Consider the following 25,473-nt stretch of genomic DNA (forward strand, 5'->3'; position numbering starts at 1 on the left):
TCTCATGATCTGACTTACAAATACAGTTTAAAAAGAAACAAAGCATTTTTCCTTCACAGCAAGAAACATTTTCCCCTCAACAAATGAAAAATTACTAAACACAAAACTTCAAACACTTTAATCTTGATTCCCCAGTCCTTCCTCAGTGCAAGTACCTAGCACTGGTTGCAGTGTACTAAATTTTCACCATTCCCCTTTTTTTTTGCCCATTCCCTTCAGGTCCGTGCTTAGGCACATCCTTAATACCGAGTACTAGAGCACCTCTCCCTGCTCCTTTTTCAGGAGATATGCAGGTAGGCTGATGAACAGCAGGAGATACAATTGCAGTGCCATTTGCCACTTACACTGATCAAACCACAATCACTACCAGCAGCCCTTGAGTGATAACTCGGAGCACTGCTCTGCGTAAGCAAGGATCACAGGCTGCGGCCAGAACAATCACACTGCTCTGGCAGCCAGGCACAGGGCTCTTGATCTCCAAGCTCCCTTTGTTCCCTCAGACTCCGTACAGAAGTCAATTACACATTTACTGATAACGTGCCTTACCCTGCCAGAAGGGTACTTCCATTAATATTATATCTAGTATCAGAATAAATGCAGAATAAAGGCAATTCTGTGGTTAAAACCCGCGATATCTTGATGCCCACTTTCTGAAAACAACAGTAAAATGTACCTATAGCAATAACTAGGTACAGAGCCACATGACAGTTCTTCAGAGAAAGCCAAAGTGCTTTGAAAAAGATCAATTACTACAAAATTGTAGTGCACTGCTGTCAATCTTCTACCTTCCTTTATAGTGAGAAATGAAATATAAATAGCCTTTGGCAGTGGGTTGGAGTACTCCTCGATTAAGGGGAGAGTTTGTAGTGAAGTCCAAGGCCAATTCTGCTGACTTCATGAGCACTGCAATGTCCTGTACTTCATTTTGCAAGGCAGGGATAAATAATTATCACAACGCTGCTGCTTTCAGATGCCACTGGTGCTTCTTCAGTCAGCACTAATGAAAAATCAGCTCTCCATGGCCCAAATTGTTTAGGGTGCCCACAAGAAAAGTCTGTGAAGAAGCCCTTTTTGACAGCCATTTTAAAGGGGAAGACTATTTTAAGGTAATCAGAAGAGCAGGAAAAGGAAGCATTTTCCTGTTTCCTTACAATGGCAACAAAGAGCATGCAAAAATAACAGAAGTCTGAGAAACAAGAAAAAGGTCATTGAACCACTACTGCCTAAGAAAGAGATGTCTCATTTCTATTAATGTCAACGCAGAGAGGCCCAAGTGTGTCGGGCTTCGCAAATGTCACCGGTGTTATTACCTCGTTGTCGAGTGTTATTGGTGTGCTAAAGGTACATATTCTTCTAGATGGCTTTATGCTGATCTGGCAGAATAAGGCCAATGAAGCATGAATAATGTGTGAATTTATGCCATCATGAAAAGTGCTCATAACTACTTCTCTCCCTTGACATCTTCATAAAAGGATATTTCATTGCAGGACACGGAAGATATTTTCCCAATTCAAACTCAGCTGCAAAGTAGAATACGGATTTTGTTGTGAGCTGTTCCAAGCAGCAGGACTGAAGGTAAATTGTGTGCAACACTGGGATAGGATGCTGTTAAGTGGAGTCTGGGAGATGAGAGCCCATCCTCTGGGCTGGGATATCCACCAGCAAGCAGAGCTGTCAGAGCTGCAATTTGGCAGCAGGGCCACAGCAGTTTGAGAAAACAGGACAAGCACCATAACCTGGCACCTCTGTGTTTCCATGTGCTTGGACACAGAACACAGGCATGTCTAACACTATCCATCCCTGGGTTTTGTACAATTTATACTCCTTGTTCATCTCCACTTGTCCTGTCTTCTTTATAAAGCAATCATGAACTTGTACACTGAGCAGGATACAAAATAAGCACGGGTGGTTTCCTTAGGGTGCCAAAATCTGCTCGAGACTGACAGCAAGAACTCATTTTGATTTTTAACCTCCTTGTCCTCTTCAGAATTAGTTCAGAATCTCAGCAACTCTAGAAAGACTATTACAGAGCGAGCAAAAAGTGCTATATTTCACAACAGTAAGGCATACTAAGAAATAAGTGTAATTTTTCTCTTAAACTATCAAAGCAATTTAAAAGCCTTAGTGAGTACCTTAATAGACAAGAGCACTCTAGCTTCAAATGGGTTTTAATGGGAGGGTAACCACAAGGATAAAATCAATTAATGAATACTATAAATAGATGGGTGAAAACTCTCAGCTCTTTCTTTCCCAAACATCCTCCTACCCCACCACCCATGGAACTACTTCCAGAATAATATGATAAGACAGCCCACATAAGAAACAAAATACTGCTACCATTTGGAGTTCTTTACACTGAATTTTCTGGAAAGTTTATGCAAGTTTATACTTCAAGAAAACTGGAGTGTTGTAACTACACTAACAATACATTCACATGGAAACAGAGAATACCAGCATTTTTGATCTATTTTGGCTGCATTTGGAATGTCAGAAATAAGATGCCTTGAAAGTTAAGCTTTTTAGGAAACTTGGTCTGTTTGGAGATGAGCCATTTATAAGTTTTGCCAAGCTACATCCTCTAAAAACAGTAAAAACTTCTGAAAAACTTAGCCATTAGGTGTCAGTTGCAATAAAACTCAAGTAAATACTAACAACCACAAAAATGCTTCTTGTATCTTTAGGAGTGGTAGAAACACAGAGAAAACACTTGATGTGTGCATTCAGAGATGAGAGAATATACTTTCTGCTCCTCTTTAACATTTATAGAATGAAAGAAATGTTAACAGAGATGTAAATTCTGGTGTTAACATATATGGTGATACAAACAATCAGGCTGTGATTTGCTATGAAACAATGCAGAAACAATAACCAGTAACTGGGTGTTGAATCCACATGAATGGTGTTCCAAAGTCTTTTCATCACGATAAAGCCTGGCAGAAAGATAGATCTGACCTCCTTTTACTGATGTGATTGTAATTACACAGTGTCATCTGAAAAACAGCCCAAGGTCTTAGAGTACTTAACCAATGAGTCACAGATGTATTTCCCTTTCACAGCCTCAAGTGTGTTGGAGAAATCTGTAACCACACTCAACATCCCGAGGGTTGCAGCATGAGAATGGATCATGACAAAGGACAAGTGTGGTGTTGAGAGTATGTACGTGGCCAAGAGTATCAAACACGGGGCTGTTATGTTCTGCTGAGGCCACACAGAACACCTGTTCATATAAGGAGCAGATACAGCAGAATTCAATAGAAGAACAACCATAACAAAGGTGTGCTAAGCAAGAATAAAGCAAAAGCAGGAATGAATCACCTCCTCCTGAATGCTGTTTAGGTAGGAATTTACTTTTCCAGCATCTATGTGATAGTAACGTAACCATGGAAATAGCCTATGAATGTTTATACATAGAGGTTCTTTGATTGTGCATCACAGTTGTTTCATTTGTAGCCTTTAAAGAATGTGAATTAAGTTGTCCAATTAGTCCATGTTTGTTCTTTTAATTGCTTCTGTACTGCTGCATCCTCAATGACGCAATTTGTGCCCTCCAATGTCACAGGGGGTCATGCCAGACACGTAAAACCACTGACAGCGGAAAGTTCAATAAAGATTTCCACAGAACAGATTTATTCACTCTTGAAAGGTGGGAGAGCTCATACAGACCTCACTGATCTACACCAGGTCAAGCTAAGATTACATAAAGTCATTTACAGAATTGGCTGACTTTTCTCCATGTCTCTACCAGACAAACACATTCACACATAGAGAATTTATAGTTCTTATCAGGAAGTTTGGATAATTAATTTTGGCAATAAAATTTTTCCATAGGATTTATGATGGTGAATTAGAAATCTGTTCTCTTCTGAGGAGGGATTTAGGCATTGCCATGATAACTGGAATATAACCTGACAAACTCTTTGTTTCGTGGGCTCCCACCCCAACAGAGCAACTCTGTGGCCATACCTCCTGTCCACTGTGATTAAAATTTTTAAAATAAATCTGCCTCATGTACACACCAGTTATTCACTGCCGTCTCACTTTATTTAATTCACCCCATGGGATTTATTAACCAGAACCTCAGTTATGACACCTCAGAGGTCATAACACCATCATCCCAAGCAGCATGCCCCAGACCCTTCAGGAATCCAGATGCTGACCAATGTGGGGCTCTATAGAGGGAAGGTCAGAGTTGAAAGAACAGACATGCCCACTAAGAAAACTGAGCTCACCAAGCTTTTGGTGGTGTCTAAGTATTAAACTATTGATCCAAGAGCAAGAAAACCTAAATTCTGGTTAGATTTAGAAAAGACAGGACAAGAGTGCACACACCCACTGCTCAACAGGAAACCTCATCACATCACAAAATGTTTCTAAGATAATAGAGATGAGATTCTATTGAGGTGCTCCTCCACTTCCATTTCTTGCAGAAAAGATGTGAATGACACTGGGAACATTTCCATCTGCAATGAATTCTTTGTTCTGAATATATCAGAGTAGTTAGAACAATTTCAAGCAAGCATACAGGATACAGCAGACAAAATGAGTACGTTAAATGCTCATAATTCAAGATCAAAATGAGGAAATAAGTTCAGAAAAAGAACCTGTTTGAAAGGCTATTGAAAATCAGACTTAAAGGCGAGCACTAGGAAACATTTGGATTTTTAAAATCATATTGAAGCATGAAGGATCAGCTTCATGAGCTGAGCCTTTGGGAAAGCAAGTAATAAAACTCTGAGATGGTGCTTGGTCTTCCTCTTAGTCACACATTCAAGACAAAGCAAAAGGTAATTAGCAAGTAGATCACTTGTTGGTCATTGGTTAATTGGTTATTGTACATTTTCAAATGAGCCAGTATTCATTCAGATGAGTACAAACTTATTTAATTTTTGTGTTCTTTAGAGTAGCTAAAGATTACTCAAGGCATGCAGTACCTGTTTGTATATTCTACAGACAAACAAAAAATCTTGCAAAAACTGAGGAAACAAACACTTGGAATGAATGAAGATTGAAGTCTGACTTAATCTTGTTTTGTCACACTGTCTGCCTAAATCACTGCAGGAAAACACCAGTTCACTCCTTCAATGTAACTGTCCTTCACTGACAGAGGATGTAAACTCCCAGTCAGTGTATGACTATCACAGAAAAATGCAAAAGTATCATTTTAGTAATGTGATTAGCCCCACAAAAGCTGTAACCACATCCTTACAGTTCATCACTTAGCTAAGTGCTCTTCCCAGCTCAGACCCTAAACCAGTGGCTTCGTGCAGAATTCATAAGGACACAACCCTTTGTCTCTGTTAAGACATTGCAGATGCGCCTCTTTTCATCTGTCAAGGGGACACATCTGTACCTCTCATGTTTGTGTTTAAAGCTATTGTGCATGTATCAGGCATTCTAGTTTTAAAAGGTCTAGATGCATGAGTACATGCTAGAATTTAATATTTAAAATCCATATTTATGTGGATTTGCAACTCTTTGTTGAAAAAAATAATTGACTGTGAATCAATTCATAATCACTCATATTTTTATGAAGTGTAATATACATAAAGGTATACACAGACATGTCAAAATATATCCAGAAGGAGCAAGATGAAGTACTGCAATGATCAGTTCAGTCCAAATACACAGATATAACATGGCAAAAAAGTACCCCTTGCTGTATTAGGAGCTGCAAAGCTTGGATGTGGGGCGGTTGGTGGGTTTTTTTTCAGGGGTGTGGGTGGGGGAAAAGTTTTTTCCCTTTTTTTTTATTTTTAAGTTTTTTTATTTTAGTTTTTATTATTGTTTTGAGCACAGCCTGAACCCCATCTCCCATGGGTCAGGCTGGACCCCCACCTATGACCTAATGACAGGCTGCCATGAGCAGAAACATTTGTCTGGGTACCCCTCACCTATCATTATTCCAATTACATTGACACCTGGGCCACAAGCTTCAGCTAAATCCAGTGTGAAACCTGTGTCCAGAGGCCTGGACTATCCTTTGTTCCTTACTAGGGGCAGGTAGCCACGGGGTCATTATACAGTCTGTTAAAGCTTTTTATGTGGAGTAAAGATTAGCATTACACCACAGAAAGGCTGACAAACATGGCACACCTGGGCTCCTTATTTAGCTGAGCACAGGAAACAGTTTTTATTACGTGCCAGGGAAATAACTGTAAGAACAAATCTGGCTTCAAAACTGAGAATCAACTGTACTGCAGCCAAAAGCGGTGCCAATCTGGGACAGGTGTACAGTAAGCAAGCAGGTGGAAGATAAATCCCATTGTGGGAAGCTCAAGGATGCTTATCTCACCACAAAGAACGCATCTGTCTCTGGTACTCGTTTGGTTTTTTACTGTCTGCTTCTAGGGGGACTGTGTTTCTGCTCTGGAAGACGCCGCAGGAAAATGGGAGATCACAAAAGCAGGCTTGGAACCCTCCCCAAATTTTCAGATTAATAACTATTTCTAAGGCAGAGCTGTCCCCTCCTTTCTAATGAGCTAAAGTAGTTCATTAGTTTTCTGATCAAAAGTACCTCTGAAAGTAAAATTAAAAAGAGTAAAAATTGTGCCCTTGAGACAGAGGAAAACCATATTTAGTGATACCGTGTTAAAATAAAGATGCTGCTCATTCTGACCTGAGCCAGTAAGGGAGAATCAGAGCCTGGAAACCCCAGGGTGGTCATCAGGGGTTTGTTTGCTCTAGGATTGTGTTCCCACCTCTAGGAACATATTGAATGCACACGTCACAGGGGCAATCTCTGACATAATTTCTCCAAACCCGCAGTATTACACAAACAGAGGACTTGCTGAACACAAAGGAGCAAGTAATTTGGGTTTCATAGCTCCTGTGCTTTCAGTCAGCATTTTTAGCTGTCACATTTTGGAGAGGAAAGAACAAAAGAAAAGAAGCAGCAAGTAAAATCAGGACAGTATGTAGCATCACAGTTGAAAGGAACAGCTACACTCCAAGCTCTTTCAACATCTAAAATTCTCAGAAAGGGTAGAGTTGAATACAAAATATTCCCTAAAACAGTCAAAATAAGACATGTAATTTTTTCCTACATTCAGTGTAGGCAAACAGTGAACTCCACAACACAGGCAGTCACTGCAATCAGCTTTGAGCCACATATCAAGAGTGTGCAAGCTGAGAGAAAGAGGTAGCATGAGATAGAAATGCAGCCTGCATCAAAAATTGCTCACTGAGGTCAGACTGCCTTCCCACTTCACTGAAGTCAGGTGCAAACCTCTTACAGGGCGAGTCCTCAGCAACAGGCTGCTCTCCTTAAAATTCCTGTGCTTTCCAATAAGTACCACAAATACAGACCTTAAGCACAGCAGTTGTCTTACATTTTTCTTTTCTTGAAATCAACCCCTTATAGATTAATTAGAGAAACCTTTTTTTTCCTTACTGTAGATTTGTCTCAAGCAGAGATGAGCCATGAATTGAAGTGTAATCACCTTGATAGCAATTATATATGTAAGTTTCACCTCCATTGCACTTTGAAAATTTTCTTAATTAATGACATGTCTTTCTGCTATGCTAAATGTAGCAATGCAGAAGTCTGGATTCCAGCTGCTTGGGAGAGATGAACATCCTGCAAGACTTTTGCCTGTCACACCCACCACAGTGCCTGGCCCAAAGTCTCTCATTTAGAGTCCAGAAGCACACCTTAGCCTGTAAAGTGACCTGCTGCAGCAGGGGGATCATCCTTTCCCATGTCTGTGCATTTCTTGGCCTTCCAAGAGATGCCAAGTGAGCTCCAGTTCAAGATAAACATGCAGGAGTGTCTGACACCCCAGGAGTGGGGCTTTATATTAAGGAGGGCCCCCACACAATTGAGAAGCAGCAGGTCCTGCACAGCAGAAAGTGTTTCTCTCACCTTGGCCAGCAGCACTTCCAGCTCAATACAATTCAGCCTCAATTAGCTATTACTTGTCAAAAGCAGGACTGCACACAAAAATAGCAGCAATGCAAGATTATTTACTGACTTTGAGTTTCAGGGCTGTTTAATGTCATTAGAAGAAAGTGCTACCAGCTACTTTCCTTAAGGAAACTATGGCTGTCTAGAAACAAGTAATGCAGGAAATGCTGCCAGGTTTCAACATTTTACAGTAAAAAAACCTCAGGAAACCACAGAAAACTAAAACACCTTCTGAGTAAAAAACCTTTTACAAAGTTTGACATCATGAGGCAGAGATTAACTCAAGGCTCAGAGGTCAGTAACAGCATTCACAGGGAGTGCTACTGAGTATTTTGAATCAGGCTTTTAGAAACTCTTAGTTCCTGAGTGGCAGTCAAAAACTCACACGAGCTATTATCTTCTCCTATTTATAAATTCTGGGGGAAACAACATCATGCATGTAATTGAAATTCGCATACAAGAGACTAAGAATTGTTAAACAAAGTTCTCTCCTTTTTTAAATATTATTTCATGAACTTCAAGTAGAGTATTTGTTTTGAAAAGCTAAACAAGCTGGTACAAGAGCAGGCTTTTTTTTTATGTCTTGGATTGGGAAAGGAAGATATTTGGAAGATACAGCAATAGTACATGCTCCTTGACCCATCAGGTATCAGTGGTAACATAATATAAACCAAAATGTAAGAGGTGTTTCATAAAGATTCCTATGGGAATTACTTCTGTGCACATACATGCCTCACTGGATATGTTAAATAGACTAATGGTAGACTGTAGAAAGATCATGTAATAAAGCCATAAAATAGTTTTAAGTTTTTTGCTCCTCTTTTTTGCAGATTTGGAAATAAGAGTTGACAAGGAAGAAAAGGGAGAAAAGAAATAGGGCTAAGTCACCCAGATATGAATACTTGTGTAATACCTTTTAAATAGGCTCCAAATGGTTCCTCAGGCCAAGCAGGGACTATTTGAGTCTTAACATAAAACTTCAAAGCCAGTTGCACTGTATTCTTCACGAGTGTTATAATATCTAGAAAAAGTCATGGCCAATATAAACTGAATTCTAATGTTCTTTCACCTATTTCTTCACCATTCTAACAAGCATTTACCAAATTTGCCATTTATATATTTAGACAACAAAATGAGGGCTGAGTGCTTGCAACTGCTTTTTTTGTATGCACAGGGAAGTGATCAGCAATTCTAGAATCACACTTGGAGACCTGCTGATTTTAAGTTTCAATGAAACAGAGGCATTGTTCTTCAAAAACACGTCACAGGGGTTCCTCATAAGCAATTTTAAAAAATGTCATTTTCTTATCCGTACAAATGTAAGTCAAATAAAATTACTCCACAGCTGCTGGGTTTCTAGCTTTTCTAATTGTATTTATTCATGGATTTCCTTGGCATTTCAAAGTGGAACTAGAAACAAAAGCAAACAAAAAAAAAAACAACCCAACAAACACAATGCATACATTGATGAAACCTCCTGAGTGCTTTAACATAATCCAAGGCAATTTTCTCCAAGAAACAAAATGAATGAAATTTGCTTATGGACCCCTAAGCTTTGCAAGCCCTTCAACTAGAACAAGAGGAATATGTGGCTGGAAGCCAATCGGCAGCCAAATGTGTTAGATGTGTTCCATTTATTATTAATGTGACAACATTCTATATAGCAGCAACAGGGCAGGCAAGTAAAGGGTTGCCATGGAGATAAGTTACTCAAGATGCAGCTAAAAATACTCCCTTCTTCCCTTACTGTAATAAATATTGCATTATGTGAAGGCTAACAATGATGATATCAAATGCCATCTCACAAAGGCTTCCAGCTGTGAGCATCCTGGCTATCTAATGGATTGCCTGATGGACACACAGCACTTCTTGCCTGTGGATGTCAAAGAGCCTATTTTTGCCCTTATTACATGGTTAAATGTTAGATGGCAGCTGTTGACATCATTAAGACAAAATATTGCTCCCTACTCAGGGTAGATGTCTTACACCGTTGTGACTTTGGGGGATTACAAGTCATGTTCTTTGAAGAGACACAGCTTAAACTGGAAAACAAACATGGAAATGTCCCTTGAACCAGATCACAGGAGGTTATTAGGCCTTGTCTCTGAGGACAATGTGGTTACATTTCACCTTTTTGCTGCTCACCAGGTGCCTTAAGATAACCCAAGATTCTAACAGTACCTATTGATCAGAGACACACACAAAAAAAACATAAAAAAAATTTGACAGGCTTTTTGGAAGAACTCTCTCCCACCTTCAGCTTTCTTGTAGTTTAGATAGGTCCAAACAGCAGCACAGTTTTTACAGAGTTGGAAAAAGCTATGTTTCAACATTCTTTGCCCACCACAGGAAGTCTTTAAAAGCACAAGGCTTCCACTTTTTTAGTTTTACTTTTTCTTTCTCAGTAAAACTTTTCAATTACTCTGATATGGAGTGAATCTTAATCAACCAATTAAGCTGAGAGACTAAAATATTTAATACCTGAGCAAAACATAATTCAGGTCTTTGTTAATGTCATAACCACTCTTATTTTTTTCTCAGTTTATGGTCTTTAAAAGATGGAATTCACATTTATTTTGTAGTTTATCATCTAATTGAACAAAGGAATTATTTTCACAGAATGCCAGATTATACAGGTCATCTCATCAATAAATAAAGATCTCATCAATCATCTAAGCTGTGTCCTTGTTAAAGCCTGCTACAGAGTAGTAGATCATGCCTGGTCTTTTTGCAGTCAGAAACTCACCTTCAGCACTGTAACAATAGAGCTTCTTGCCAATACACACAATCACATATAAAATTCTCATATTGCCAACTCAGTTTAAATCTTTTTTTGTTTTGCTTAGGGTGATAGTATGCTTATTTTTCAGTAGAATAATCTACATCTTAAAAAAATAGGAAAATAATTACACTTGAAAAACCCAGGAACTGTTCCTAGAAAAACAGAAGGCAGGGTGGAAGTTTTAATTTTGCCATTTCTCAAAGTGCAAGATTGTATCTGCTGTTAATAGGCAGCAAAAAGCACACAAGGGAAATGCAAGCAGGGAATTTAAGAAAATGGGGTAACACTACACAAAACTTCTGCCAGTGTGTCCCAGGAGCACAGAGCTCTGTGATCAGCACCACTTCCCCTGCAGTGGCACACTTTATCACTTTGCTGAGAGCCAGAACCTCCCCTTGACAACACACACAGCCACTTCCTTCAGGAACACTGTTTTTAACTATCATTTTCCCTCTTTTTCTGTGTGTACTCTGTTCTTACCCATGATGGCACAAAAATGAGCTCTCTAACACTACCCCCCGAGCACACTCAGCTGCTGGCTGAGTAAACACAGGAGCAAGTCTGTCCTGAACAGCAGGTGAGCCTACAGTCACTGAAATGTCTGGGTACTTCCTCAAAAGAAAAAGCACTCTTCAAAATAGGCCTCCCTGCCACTCATAATTCCTGCTTCTCCCCTCTCTCTCAAGAGGCTACTTCATTTTAAATGCTCACCTGGGCTCAACCCCACAGAGCCTTTAAGCATGGGCTTTGTGGTTTATTTGTTGGCTCTAAAGGACTTAACACACTTCTGGCACAACATTAATGTTTTCCCTACTACCATTTCATGGATAATAATTTGACTCAGATGTGCCTGTGGCTCTGTAAGCTCTCTCTGCTTGACTCTCCATCACCTTCCACTACACCAGGTTCCTTAAAGCCCCATCCAACCTGTCCTCAAGTACCAACAAGGATGGGGCATCCACAGATTCTCCAGACAACCTGCTCCAAATGGAATTTATTCCCTTAAATAGCCTGTTCCAGTTTCATGATTCTCTCTGAAATAGCATAGAACAATTTCTCTTTATTTTAAGGAGCAGGATGATACTTCTTTGGGAAGGGATTTTTTATTTGGCTTTTAATTTCTCCACTGCTGTTACGTACATTTACCCTGTGCTAGGTTTTTTTTCCTGTTGTTCCAAGAGAGATGTTATCCTGCTTTTTACAAGCACCACAGCTCTCCTGTGAGCCTCCAGCCTTCCTCCAAAGGCTCAGTGCCAGGCAGATCCTGGTCCCTGTGCTTTGCCATGCAGGTGGAATCACAGTGACCTTGGATGATACATTTGCTGGACAAGGCTCCAGAGGATTGCATTATTTCTGAAGCAAAGCTTCCTGTCAGATGCTGTAATAAACAGCACAGATGCCTGTTCCTAGCAAACACCTCCCTTGGAAAAAGCATTCTCTTGTTTTTCATATCCATTGCATAGAGGAGAGCTAAGAAAAAGAAAACCTGCTTTAAAATCTGCTTTTAAGCATAACCTGATTGTGCTTGCTCCCACCAAATCTCCCCCCACTATTTTTTCTTTTTTTTTCTGCAAATCCCACGGTTTACGAATGCTGGCCAACTTTAATTGCACAGATAATAAAAACAACAAATAACCCCAAACTAAATAGCATATATATTGGGAACCCTGATTTGTACAGGACTATGATTACATTGCATAAATGCACTCGGTGTAAGAACACCTTGGTGGCTGAAGATGTCAAACTGCAGCAGAAGGGGCTCCCAGAGGGACAATGTTTATCTTCTGTCTGCTTTAGAATCCTTGTTAGCTGAGCAGAGGGACACCAGGACAACACTGACTACATTTTTAAAACATGGAGAGTGCATCACCTCTTCAAAAGGGAAAAAAATTCCAATAATGAAAAGCAAAATTATTGGGGGATTTTGGATGGTTTGTGTATTTTTGATTTTTTGGAGTTTGTCATTGGTTTTGGTCTTTTTGGTCTGTGGGCTGGGATTTTTTTGTTGCTGTTATTTAATAATAGCTTGTGAGAGGATGTGCATTTAAAAAATAATAAAGATTAGCAAGGTTTAGAAGCCAGAAACTCAAGTCACAAAAAGTTCAGGTGGATAAGATGATGATTTCTTATCAATGAGAACAATTAATAATCACAATTAATCACACAATCATCACAACACACTCTTAAGCAAAATGGTTGATAATATACCTGGATGACTGGATGCCTTTCAGGTAGGAATGCTCTAGCTAACCACGAGTTCTGCCTTAAAGAAAAGTTACGTAGATGTACAAATACTCAATGGATCTCATCATACAGGTACTGGTGTAAAATTAATGATCCTTTCCAAGTTTAAATGCAAACTGTTAAAAACCCTTCATACAGTTTATATAACTTATGGTAACACAGCCATTTTCACCTGAAATATTTATAACTCTAAAGAATAATAATAAAAAAGGCTCTGTTATGCACAGGACAATATTGCTCACATAGATCAAAATTTTAAAATGACATGAAGTAAACCAATGACAGCACAGAGCCTGTACTACAGATTTAGCATATCTTGAAGAAGTACCTGAACAGAGAGCTTGAAGGCCCTTTCCCAGTCCCCTGAGGAGCCCCCAAGAACAGTCTCCTCCAAGAGCAGGAGCACTGAGCTTAGAGGCTTCTGTTAGTTCCAGGTCACTGCTTTCCTGTTTTTGCTCTGAATATGAAGTTCTGCATTAGCCCTCCATCATCACACCTCTCTGGTGCCTTTGAGGTATTCCCACTCTGAAAACACAATGGGCTCACGTGTCTTAGAGCTGAAGTGTCCTAATCGGTTGTTACCTCACATGGTCTTGCACTCAAAGGTCACACAAGCTCAGGCCAAATATGCAGAAACAATTCATTAAATGATAAGTTAAATTCAGTGCTGTTATAGCTAGAGAGGGTGTCATTCATGTTGAAATTACATGTAAGCAATGACAAATTCCACCTTTGATATCCATTGATATATTTTGGTCTTAGCTTAGTCTTTCCCATATTTGAATATTTTCTAAAAACATGCATTACAACTTCAGTAATTAATCAACAAATGTCATTTTCCATTAAAGCATATTTAATCATCACAAAAATTAAGAACAACTAACAACCAAAACCAGTATAATTACTTCTAATGCAAATGTGCTAATTTAAATTGTGGAATACTTCTTTAAGAGAAGTCTGTGTTAATTGGGGTCTGCTCATGAAAGCAAGCTGCTAATTGAGCTGGCATGTGCCAGATAGACTAGTCCAAGTGAAAGAAAGACAATATTTGCAATGTAACACTGATTTTAAAAGTTAACATTTTAATGAAAAAAGCTGCTATCAGGCTCATGCCAGTTCAATTAGTCACTCCTTCCCATGAGCAGACCCCAATTAACACACTTTTTCGAAAGAAATATCCCACTGTTCAATTAAAACATGGAAGCATAGATGATTACACAAGTCTATTTTGATAATTAGTCTTATGTGATCTGTCTCAAACGTGTTGTTTCTGAACTGCTGCATCATCAAACTTATGGATTACTTTTGAGCAAAGGCTTTTTATCTGCATTTATCAGGCACTGTCTGTACAACAGAACCAGAACAGCCCAACAATCCAGCAGCGGCAAGGTAACACCTTGCCTGTTGATAACAGCAGAGCTCAAACTGTGATCATTGTGATCAGATGGAGAAATCAGGTGAGCAGGATTTCTGCTGTGAGTGAGCTCTTGTACAACCCCACGACAAGCAGGAGTAAATAAAATCAGGCATGGGTTGATCCAAAGCTTGAGGTCAATGAGAATCTGTCTTGACTTCAGTGAGTGTTGGATTAGGTCCCCATGTTCCATGGGAGAAGAGGAATTATTGCAGTGCATCAGGCAGTGGGAGCTGGCAACTTGGCAAATATTGATTTGGCATGGTAACTGCTATAATATTGATTTGAAACACCACTTGAATATAGATTTATCAACCATTGTGCAGCACTGTGTCAATGTGCAATAACAGCTGCCTTTGATGGCTCAGTAAAGCAACAGCATCAAGGAAGAATGAAGGAGGAGTCGTCATGATCACTGCAAATGTTCCCTCAGAAGTATCACGATACACATACCTGGGGAGCTTGTCACCTAAATGAGCTATTGAAAGGATTGATAAATTGTGTTAGCCAAGAGTGCTGTTAATCAATAAAGTCACACAGAATTTGGGACTTTTCCCTGTATTTGGGACTGCAGATTAAAACACAGTGGTTTCCTGTGGAAGGAATTGATATTGCCTGCTAGTAAGTTAAAACAATGCTTCTTACCATCGATCCCTTTGAATCAATATTAAGCTTTTTGCTTGATATGATGGAACAGGCATTTCTGAATTCACAAGTCCAGATGGAGTGGAGGCAGACATGCCATCACTAAAACAAGCAATGTGTGATTACAGTGCCCCTGCAGTCCACTAGTAGTAATCCCAACTTCAGCTTGAGTCCTCCATCGCACGCTTGGACCAAACTTCTGCTGTTACTACTTGCCCAAAGTAGTTACACTATGATTCCTTGAGGAGACATTCTTACTGGTCTAAAGTGTCTTTAGAGAGTGCAACACAATCATCCAGTCTGAAGGAGAACACACAAATCTCTTTACTTTGGGATATTACATGTTTGCTAACTTGTCACTGCTGCATCTAATGCCATTACCTACTGCAGTATGTGGGTATTCATGTCAACAAGAATTTTATTAAGGACAAAACAGAAAAAAAACCCCATAATCATGATTTAGAAAATTATTCTGATCAAACCAGAACAGTTTGTTAGGTAACTATCTCCAAAATTTGGGGGGGGATAGGGCAGAAAATCTCAATGGCATATGGTCTTTAACTTACATATTTACTTTCCTTGAGATAGCTGCTGTAAAAGTACCACCCACATTCCTAGTATTCAGGAATATTATCAAATGTGAAATGCAAAGGAGGTTTGTTCACTAAAATATTTTCATTTTGAAGGAGAGGCTGTACTTCCTGTTAGAACTCTGTTAATTTCTGTAATCCTGGTGCACCAGAATAATCCCAAAGGTTTGATTTGAACAAATTAATGCAATGAGACTGGTGGATTTGCTAAGGGATCCCAGAAGCTTTGCTGCATAAGGACCTCCCCTAGGCAAAGGTTTTGAATAAAGGGTGTAGGAAGGTGGTGCAGGACAAAAGCTGCAGCTGGCAGACTGCAGCCAGCTCCTGGTTTGGTAGGTCAGAACCACCTTCAGATAGGTCAACGCAAAAGAGACCACACCTGTCTTTTAAATTAATATTTTCTTTTATTTTTCCTGTGGATAGAGACTGCCTTCTCCCTTTGGCATCAATTGCAGCAATTCTTTAAGTCACAGACATCTTCATTTTATGGGGATTTTGTTTGTTTGGGGTTTCTTTAAACAAGCTTGGAACAGGAGAGACACAGGTATGTCATTGCTTTGATGTCAGTGGAGGTGCATGTCAGTGCAGAATTTGCCTCAGTTTTTTCTAATCTTTTCAAGTATGCACAGCTACTCTGAAACCTCCCTGCAGAAACTTGGCAAGAAACAAAAACTAGGGGTAAGTGACAAGGAATGAGAAAAACTTGCCTTCCTGGAGATGCTTTGCACTTCTGATGCCTTTCAGAATCCATCGCTCTGCTCCTATACATGACAGACTCCTCTGTTCCTACCCCCAATATTGCTACAGTTAAAGCTGCCCCCTCTTTTTTCAAGCTATTTAGTTTTTTTCTTGTTGATTATTACACATTCACTATCATATAAATTCTCATGCTATCTCAAAGTGTAAGTATTTGGCCTCTAGCAGCCCAAAACATTTTTTTTATTTTGTTCAGAATTCCCCCATTCTCTGTTTGGCCACAAACCCCCAGAAACCTCACATTTAAATTAAAGGAATTCAAACCCTTGCAGTAAACTTGACAATGAATGAGTTAACACAGACATACAATTAATTTTTTTTTTTCCTCAGGTTGGAGATAAAGACCATGTAAAATCAAAACAAAGTATTTCTGTTTCTATCAAGCTTTCAAAATCCAAAAATAAATATCCTCAGTTTTAAGTACTAGGGAATCTTTTCAGTAGACTTGAAGTTTCAACAACTTCTCCAAATCTAGGGGGCAAAAAACCCCACATTAAAATACCAATAATTCTTACATTTCAAATCTATTTATTTCCTGAGACACTATAAAAAGATTTTAATGTACTTCCACAGAAATTCAGGGCCTACTTGAACCAGTACCTCTTGATACATATTTTGAATTAAGTCCTCATTTAGCTTATTTTCAAACAGAAAACAAGTTGTTTATACTTTTCAAGAACTTCAACACAAACTTCAGTTTCAGGCTGAGGAAGAATACAAAGTCAAACATTCTGCATCACATATATGAGCTAAGGATGCAAACTAAAGACAGACTGCCCTAGTTGAGAACAAAAACATTTGTCAATAATTTCAGGATACTATGAGAGGTCTTTTTTAAACAAAAACAACAGCAACAAAAAGGAGATCCAAGGAGCTCCCTCTGACCCAGCTGCAGAAGTAAAAGCAAAGCGCAGAATGCAGCAATAGCAGATCTAAGAAGACATTGCTTCTGAGAGAAGCGAAGAGAGGGAGTCAGCAGGGAAAGGGAAACATGTTCTCCATTTTGATGTTGGCATCTCTCAGGCTCCTTGCCAGAGGCTACAGGCATCCCCAGGGCCCACCCAAACCCACTCAGGAGACCCTGCTACAGAGAGCTTCAGTTAAGCAATGCAAGTATCTCCCCAGCCCCATACACATTTTGTATGAAGTCTTACAGCAATCATTACAAAAGGGCTAATTTTTACAATTCTGTTCCCAAGATAACCAAGGTCTGTCCCTGTTGAACTAGACTTGTTCAGCATTAACTTGGAGCTCAGGCAAGTTCCTCAGGTACAGCAGCAAACTTAGGGCAATGCCAAATAAACAGGTTTCACAAGGCACCACTGGCCCTGCACACAGTGAGTTATTGGCACCCCAGATATGCTTCAAGATACATTATGCCTGTATTTATTTGGTCAGGCTTTACAGAGAGCTAGACTTTTTCAGGTACAGTCACTTCAAATTCACTCTTCAAACACAGAGGCAGAGAAATTGGGTATATCCTAAGAAGACCAACCCTCTCAAAGACTGTATGTACATGCCCATCTTACATAATCAGCAATTCTACCTTCTCAACACCTCATGTTCCAGAAACCCTAAACCAGCCAGAAAAACTCACGTCATCTTTGCATTTTCCAATCTTTCATCTCCTTAAGTCCCTGACTCAGGAGCGTCAGAGTCTCTTGATCTAATATACATTACAGAAAAAGACACATAATTCCATAAGCAGTGACTCACCCTCACAGCCTCTGCCTGGGGGATGGAGCTCCACAAAGGAGGGCTCCAGCTTTGTGTGTAACTCCTTCTCCCTGAGCTAGCACCCTTCTGAGGGAAGGCAGAAAGGAAAGTGTCCCCAGCCTGCCTCATCAGCAGAGATTGGGAGCAGCTGGGATGGCCCCAGGGTTAACTACACACAGGTGAAGCTCATTCCCTCTTCTCTTCCAAGGCCCACTCAGCTGCAGCAAATCCCCGGGCTTTGGCTGGACAGGTGAGGCCAATTCCCACTGCCCTGCCCACAGGAAGGGCTGTGGCACAGCCTTCTTCACTCTCTCCTTTCCACCAGTGGTTGTAATGAGCTGGCTCATGGCTTCAGAAATATAAACTGAGAGGTGAAGAAGAGCTGATCATTACAGTGAGCACTGTAATGTCCTTTTCACAGGAAGGACAAACAAGAACTCTCAGAGCTTTCATGGGAAATCAAGAGAACTGCCAGACCACAAAGAAGAACAGTGGCCAACTTGGAACCTCCCAGGAGACAGAAAATCCACGGTGTCCCACCTCTGCCTTTGATGGCTTGCTCAGAAAAGCCACCTTGTTAGCACAGGCAGGCAGGCACTGTGTGCTGAGACTTTCACCTCTGTCAAAAAGTGAGCAGCCTAAGCCCTGACCCCTTTCCCAAGGTGCTTTCAGGCTGTGCCTCCTGCACTCTCACAGCAGATTGGGCTGTGACAGGTTGGTCAGGAAACCAGAGATGTTTTACATTTTCTGCTTGACTTGCAGTCCTTTAACCAGACTAAGGCTTGGGACAATTTTTCCACTGGTATTTTTATTATGCTTTAGGAGAAAAACAGGTCTGAGGTTGACACTCAGCATTACAATTTCACTACTATGCACATAAATTTAACTACTTAATTCCACTGAGCATTGGGTAAGTGGGGCAGCTAAACCCTGTATATTGCATGGAACATTTATCACTAACTACAGTATACAATTCCCTTTGCCATTTAGGCTTACACATTTTACAGCATTTACAATCATGCTGAATTATGCTGGAACTCTCCTTTTAAAGGATTTCATGAATGTATTGCTTGAATGTTTCCAGACTTTTTTTTTTTATTTCCTGTTGTTCATGCAGACTTTAAGGGGAAGTGAGGTCCTGTGAGGCTGCTTATGCACTTCTGGCTCACAAGTACTGTTGGGATGTCTGGGTTTCAGTGAGAAGCTGCTGGAATCAAAAATTAACTGGGATCTGACTGAAAACTACAAAGAGAAAACTGATGTAGTTTTTAATCTAGTGCACCTTAACTACTAGTGAATGTTGATTTCTTACTGGCATCTTATTGATAAGAGTCTTTATCAGCTTTTTATGATGGGGGAAGTTCAATAGTGTCCCTCAGCCTGGCTGGGACTAGCTCTGTACTGGAGCAGAGTGGCCCACCTTTGTGACCTTGGTGAGGGGGCTCACAGGGCCTCACTGGTGTCATCACAGGGTGGCAGAAATCAGCTCTTGCATTCAAGTGGCTTCTTTTCCTTTCAGAGCAGCTCAGCCAGCCAGGGAGCCCCACTGTTCTCTTTCACAAGGGAGATATGCTCCTATCTGCTGCTATCCTCCCCTAGGAAAATCTCCCAGTGTATTTTCACAGTCTGAACCTGGCTTTCTCTGGGCTGGGAAAACAAAAGCAAACCCAGAAACCCCACAGCTCTCAGAAGACCAACCTCCCACTTGTGCTGGGGGCACGCCTGGCCTGCAACTCAATTACTTCTGCTTCCTAGTTTGGTGGTGCAAATTTTTGGATATATAAAACACTTTCAACTGTAATCCTGGGTTGTGAGAAGTACAGAAATATCATTCCAGGTCTCCTTAAGTAGATGACAAAATGTAGCCACACTTCCCTACCTCTCCTATGCAAATCCTGCCTATGATCTTCCCAGTTTCCTTTATGTATCTTAAACCCTAAAGGTTTAAGGGTAATATTTCTGTAAGTCATATACTATTATATCTTTCTGCTTTTAAAACTCTTCCTTCTCTTCTTGAAAAAATGAAAATAGAGTCAATTAAAAGAAAAATCTTTTCACTCTGACTTCAGCTGTAGTGTAAAACTGTTATTAAAACTATCATGGATGTGACAGAAATAAAGGAAGTGATGAGGAGATATTTATGATGTACAAAAAATGCCCAGGGAATATGTCTAATGATGTGATCAGGATTTTTAGGCCCTTAATACAGTGATTATTAATGCAAGTCTTCTTCCATGCTTATGCAAATAGGCTTGGGACATTACAAGAAATTTCCAGTCATGCTGCTTGCAAAGGCCAGGTGGGGATGCCAGGCTGGCTGAAGCCTGAAGAGACTTTCTTAATGGAGTCAAACAAGATTAGTTGCCTTTCCCCACTACATGACTGTAAAAAAAGCAAATAAATCACTAACAGTCTCCTAATAGACTTAGCTCTCTCCTGTCCTGAATGAATATTGCTTGGAATAAGCTCTAAATGGCCAACCCTGATATTGCCAAGATGACTTGTTTTTAACTCAAGGCTGCATGAAAATGTTTTTTTGAAAACATTGCCCCTTGTCCTGTATGCAGGAATGTAAAAGGCATTCTGCTGGTGGGCTGGAGCCCAGTTACTGGAATGGTTTGCACCTGATCATGTTCTTGCTCTGAGGTGAGGGGGTAAATGGAGTTCTCTCCCTTCCTGTGAGTAACCCAATACATTCCTCCTCTGAGCCCTCTGTGTTAATGGATTTATTATGGACCCTGTAATATATTGCAGCCTCACTCAAGACTCAGCTGTGTCTAGTGGAGCAGCCTGATTCTGACTAGTCTGCCCCTTTTTCTGGGGTTATTCCATTTTATTTACCTTTTTTATATTTTATATTATCTTTCCAGATTTCCTTTTAACTATTTTTGTCTCCTCTGTGCAAGCTCAATTTTAAATATGTTACAAGATGCTGCCCCATTCCTTAGTTAATGGTCAATGATCCCACCAATTCAGTATGCTCACAGGGATGGAAAAAATCCAAATAATCCCATGCAGTGGGAAAATAAAATTGGTCATGTTTGAAACATCTGTGCTTCAGAAGTTAGGAGTGAGGGACACAGATGCAAAGGGGCTGGGGCTGGAGCTGTGGCACAGGTGTGTCTCATGCCCAGGCAAGGGGATTGCTGAATTCCCACAAGATACCAGAGCCTGGTGCATTTGTAGCAATCACCTAGAATTTCAGAAGTTTTATTAACTAGCACTTCGACAGACCCTTCCTTGATATTTTGTAGGCAAGCAACACAGTTTTGAAATGGTGGGTACCTTTTGCATACATCTATTTGTTGCAGTAAAAAAATAAAAATAATAATAAAATAATAATAGAATGCTAAAGTAATAGGAATCAAAGCTTTTGATTATGATATAGATTGGTCTTTTCTTTGTAGGAACTGTGGACTTTTGTTAATGCAGGCATGAAAGACCAAAATTTGCCCTAGTTTTCCTCAGAGTTTTGGAGGGAGGGTGGTCTCGGGCCTACCAAGTTGCTGTTTTGTGTGCGTATCCAAAGAAAGTACTTAATAAAAACTGCTATTTTGATAGAAGTAACACTGCAATTGACAATCAGTGACTGACTTCAGAAGTTTTATGTCTCACTCAGCTGAATCAGTGCAGATGTTTTGATATTATTGTCCTTTTCTTATTTTTAGTAGAAAAAAAAATCCTTGCAAGGCAAAAAAGTTAATACAACTGTAGCAGAAGTTAAAGCTGGAAAAGTACCACGGATTTGCCACTGACTTTTGTTTTGATAAAGAGTATTTTATGTTCAGAATTCAGAACTCTTCTAAAGTGACTTGAAGCATGCTTTATGCTTCAGGGGAAACTATTTCAATCAATCCCAAAGCTAGAAGGGATTCACTCTAGATTCCCCTGTTAAAATAATGTCAAAGTATTATTAGCTAAAGCCTTTTTACAATTGGATTAAGAGCATCCTGTTCTCAATCTGTGTTCTCAAGTTTGACTTAGTTTATTTACAGAAGGTTATCTAACAATGCTAAAATAAACAAATCAAAGGCTCCTCTTTTCCCCATACAATACTTTACTTCTCAAAAAAGGTTGTTTCCTTTTTTATATGGAAATATAAGATTTTGTTCCTAACCTGTTAACAATAAATAATGATATTGGACAAATCTCAGAATACAAAATATGTTTGGATACTATACAAATGTTTGGAAAATGCAAACATACTCCACAGGGAATATGTGACAATTGGAGCTTCAGCTGGAAACAAAATGTTGCAGGTTATTGAAATATCTATTCTCACTGCAGCAGAGCACTTGCACCAGTTCACTTCAGTCCAATTAGGAGGAGATTTAGATTTATAGGATAAATTGATAGTAGATAGACTGACCAGTCTGTACTCTTAACCTATCCAATAAATTTAACACAAAAAAATGGGGATCTCACAATTCAGAGGGCTGAACTAAGACACCTCCAGATACCTGCTCCGGTAGATTTGTTTTAATTTTAGGGGAGTTAATGAAATTTTGAAAGACTTTCTAAAAGAGAGCAAGGGACTACTTTTGTGAAACACCCAGCTGCCTCTGCCCCCTCAGCACTCAACAGTGCTAGAAACCAAATAAACCAGGTTTGGGACATAAACACTGAGAGAGCAGATCAGGAGAAAGCAGGCACTGAGGATCCATCCCTTCCTAATGAGGTGCTGAAATATTTCTGTTTGGATTGTCCCCTGCTGTGCTCAATACCAGCTGCACTGGACATTGCAGGGAATTGAAGATATAATAGATTGATGTTTAGGGAAGTGACTGCATTCAGTGTTACCTGCTACTGCTCCATCTGCCCAGGATGGCTCCTCCTGTACCTGCAGTTAGCTTCCAGAAACTAACTATAATAGCAATAAAAAAATATTATCTATTAATTCATTTCCTGAACAGTACCATCTAGAGCAGATATACAGATATACAACAGCACACAACTAAAACTCCTGCCATACTTGCAAATCAACATCTCAGTCATGGTTACTAACATTTCCATTGTCTCCTAATTAAGTGGCTTACAGCACACTGAGTAGAAAAACAATAAAGCAACTCTGAAATTCCAGAGTTTTGGTATGGAAATGCTAAGTATAGAGTTTGGGGATAAACCCCAGGTTTTTGTCCTGAATTCTTCTTAAAGGGAAGCAGAAATTCTTAGAAATTTCTTTAATCAGACCAGATTTTCATTTAGTAAAACAAGAACCAAATCATCATATTTACATAAAAGTGCCTGTAATACCTTCAAGTTTATTAAAGTCACAAGTGAATTTGTAAAAATCTGACATTGCAATGATTACAGTAGTACTGTTAATTACCTTTGTTATCATCATCATTGAACTCCAGACCCTACATGGTGCATTTCTATGTCTGAGCTTTCAGTCATTTCTTACTGAGAGTCTAGATGGAACAAAAAGTGATTTCCTCACTAAAGGGAATGTCAGTTTTGAGACACAAGTTCCACCTCATCTCCCGTATGGATGGAAACATGGATATTTAAGGGAAGAAAAGCCAAACAGAAACTGATCTATATAAAATGCTTTAGCACTACAATAGCCATTTCTTTTATTTTGCTCAAAACAATGACATTTTCTTCCTATCTTCTCAGCCATATCTGTACAATGTAATAGGAAAGACATTTTGCTTGGGTGATAACGTTTTGATTCTGGTTTATGTAACAACTTTAGATGAAAATTTAAGCATATCCTCACAATTCTGTAAAGTTAGTGTCGGTGTGGAAGAATTACACGACAATTTTTATCTTACATATTGGTTTTAGGCTTTATAATACCAGAAAAAAGAAAGTGGAAAATTATTTGTATATGTGTGGAATATTAAAGGTGTTTAGAAGTCTGAACGCTGCTTGCAATACAATTATTCAAATTCAATTGTTTTACAATTCTGACTACAGAACAACAAAATTTATATCAACTATCCATAATGATGGTGTTAGGGTTGTACTAAGGAGAAAAGAAATCTTCACATGCTTGGTTTGTAGTATTCTCAGGAAGTAATTAATGCTAATAGTCCAGCAGGCTGGAAGCTGGAACATTATAAATTCCATCCTGGGCTCCAGATTGCGGAGGCAAATTCTGAATTGACTTAATACTTTTTAAAGTGATATTTCTTAAAACTGAGATATCCAAAGCAGTTGGTTTAAATACAATCAATATGATCAGTATAATCAAGACAAACTTATGCCCTTCACTGGGAAATATATGTTGATAAACAAGAGAGGCTTCCTGGGGAAGAGCAGAAGGATTTTTTGTCTGGTTTTGCACTGCATCTTTTACCTTTACTTGGAGCATGAATTGTAATGACCACAGTAGACCATCACATATTTATAAATAGCACTTATAGCTCTAATACAATATCCTTTCCTTCCAAACTCTGATGTATTATTCAGTTTATCACGGCCTTACACCCTCTATCCAGTGCTGACATGGTGAGCTAAGCAATCTCTGTCACTGCAATAATGTGGCTTTTATACCCAAAACCAAGGTGCCCAAAGATACTTTTGGAGCAGGAGTGTATAGACAAGTACCAGCCACAGTGCTAAAACTCTGTGATCATAAAATACAATTGCCAGCAGCAGTTGCTAAGTGACAGCGATTCCTTTGTGATACAAATAACGTCCTAAAAAATTTACAATGCCTCTTTAGTGCTTTATTTTTTACCTTGAAAGGGATGATCTTACTAACAGAGATATGCCAAGGGCTAAGGACTTGTATCTGAATTGTAGACTGCAGTGCCATGTAATGATGCTGCTGAGTTAGGCTTAAACTGGCTGGGGATATGGTAATGGAGCTGGCATTTGGGGGAGCTCCTGGGTTCTCAGCTGTGCAGGGAAGCATTAGTCAAACAAGGGAGAGGTCTAGAAGGCATTTGTGTATCCCTTCAACAAATAGTTGGAAGCAGGTCTGCCACATGAAAAATCTCTGATGGAAATTATATCCTTTAATGAAGATAAAATTATTAGCAAAGGCAAAAATGAGAATGCACTTTGGAAGATTAACACCAGGAAGGGAAAAAAAAAAATGTTTCAGAAAGTCTCAGTTTTTCTTATAGGCTTTAGGCAAGGACATTTGCTGGCCTACAGCCTCAGAGGTCATGTGCTCGTATTTTTTTCTGCAAAATTATCAGTCATTTTACATTCCCATGTGCCAACTTGTTATTTTCTGCAATTGTCTCCAGCCCATCAAAAAATCTTATTGTTAGAGCTGCATGAGAAGATCAAATTATACTCAAAAGGTGAGGAATAGCAGCAGTCTTTGGCGAGATGCAATGATTTTTAAGCCAAAGGTGAGATCATGCCTGCATGAGTTCACAATGGGGAGATTAGTTTTACAACACTAAAAAGGGATTTCAGAAATTTTTAAATGCCACAAAACCTGCATTTGAGGCTTACTTTA

The 25,473-nt window shown here is 39.5% G+C and overlaps 1 long non-coding RNA gene across 2 annotated transcripts in view; it reads right to left on the reverse strand.

Moving 5' to 3' along the window:
• The window catches only part of LOC147652189 (uncharacterized), a 147,247-nt gene extending 129,057 nt beyond the window's left edge, over window positions 1–18,190 (reverse strand). Inside the window, exon 1 of one of the 2 annotated variants that reach the window (XR_015289399.1) lies at window positions 18,051–18,190. This is a non-coding gene — a long non-coding RNA (uncharacterized LOC147652189). The remainder of the gene's footprint in view (window positions 1–18,050) is intronic. The other variant, XR_015289400.1, reaches the window with a different exon arrangement.
• Between the last annotated feature and the right edge of the window lie 7,283 nt (window positions 18,191–25,473).

Source organism: Cyanistes caeruleus, chromosome 7, assembly GCF_971803275.1.
Source record: "Cyanistes caeruleus chromosome 7, bCyaCae1.hap1.1, whole genome shotgun sequence".
Lineage (NCBI taxonomy): Eukaryota > Metazoa > Chordata > Aves > Passeriformes > Paridae > Cyanistes > Cyanistes caeruleus.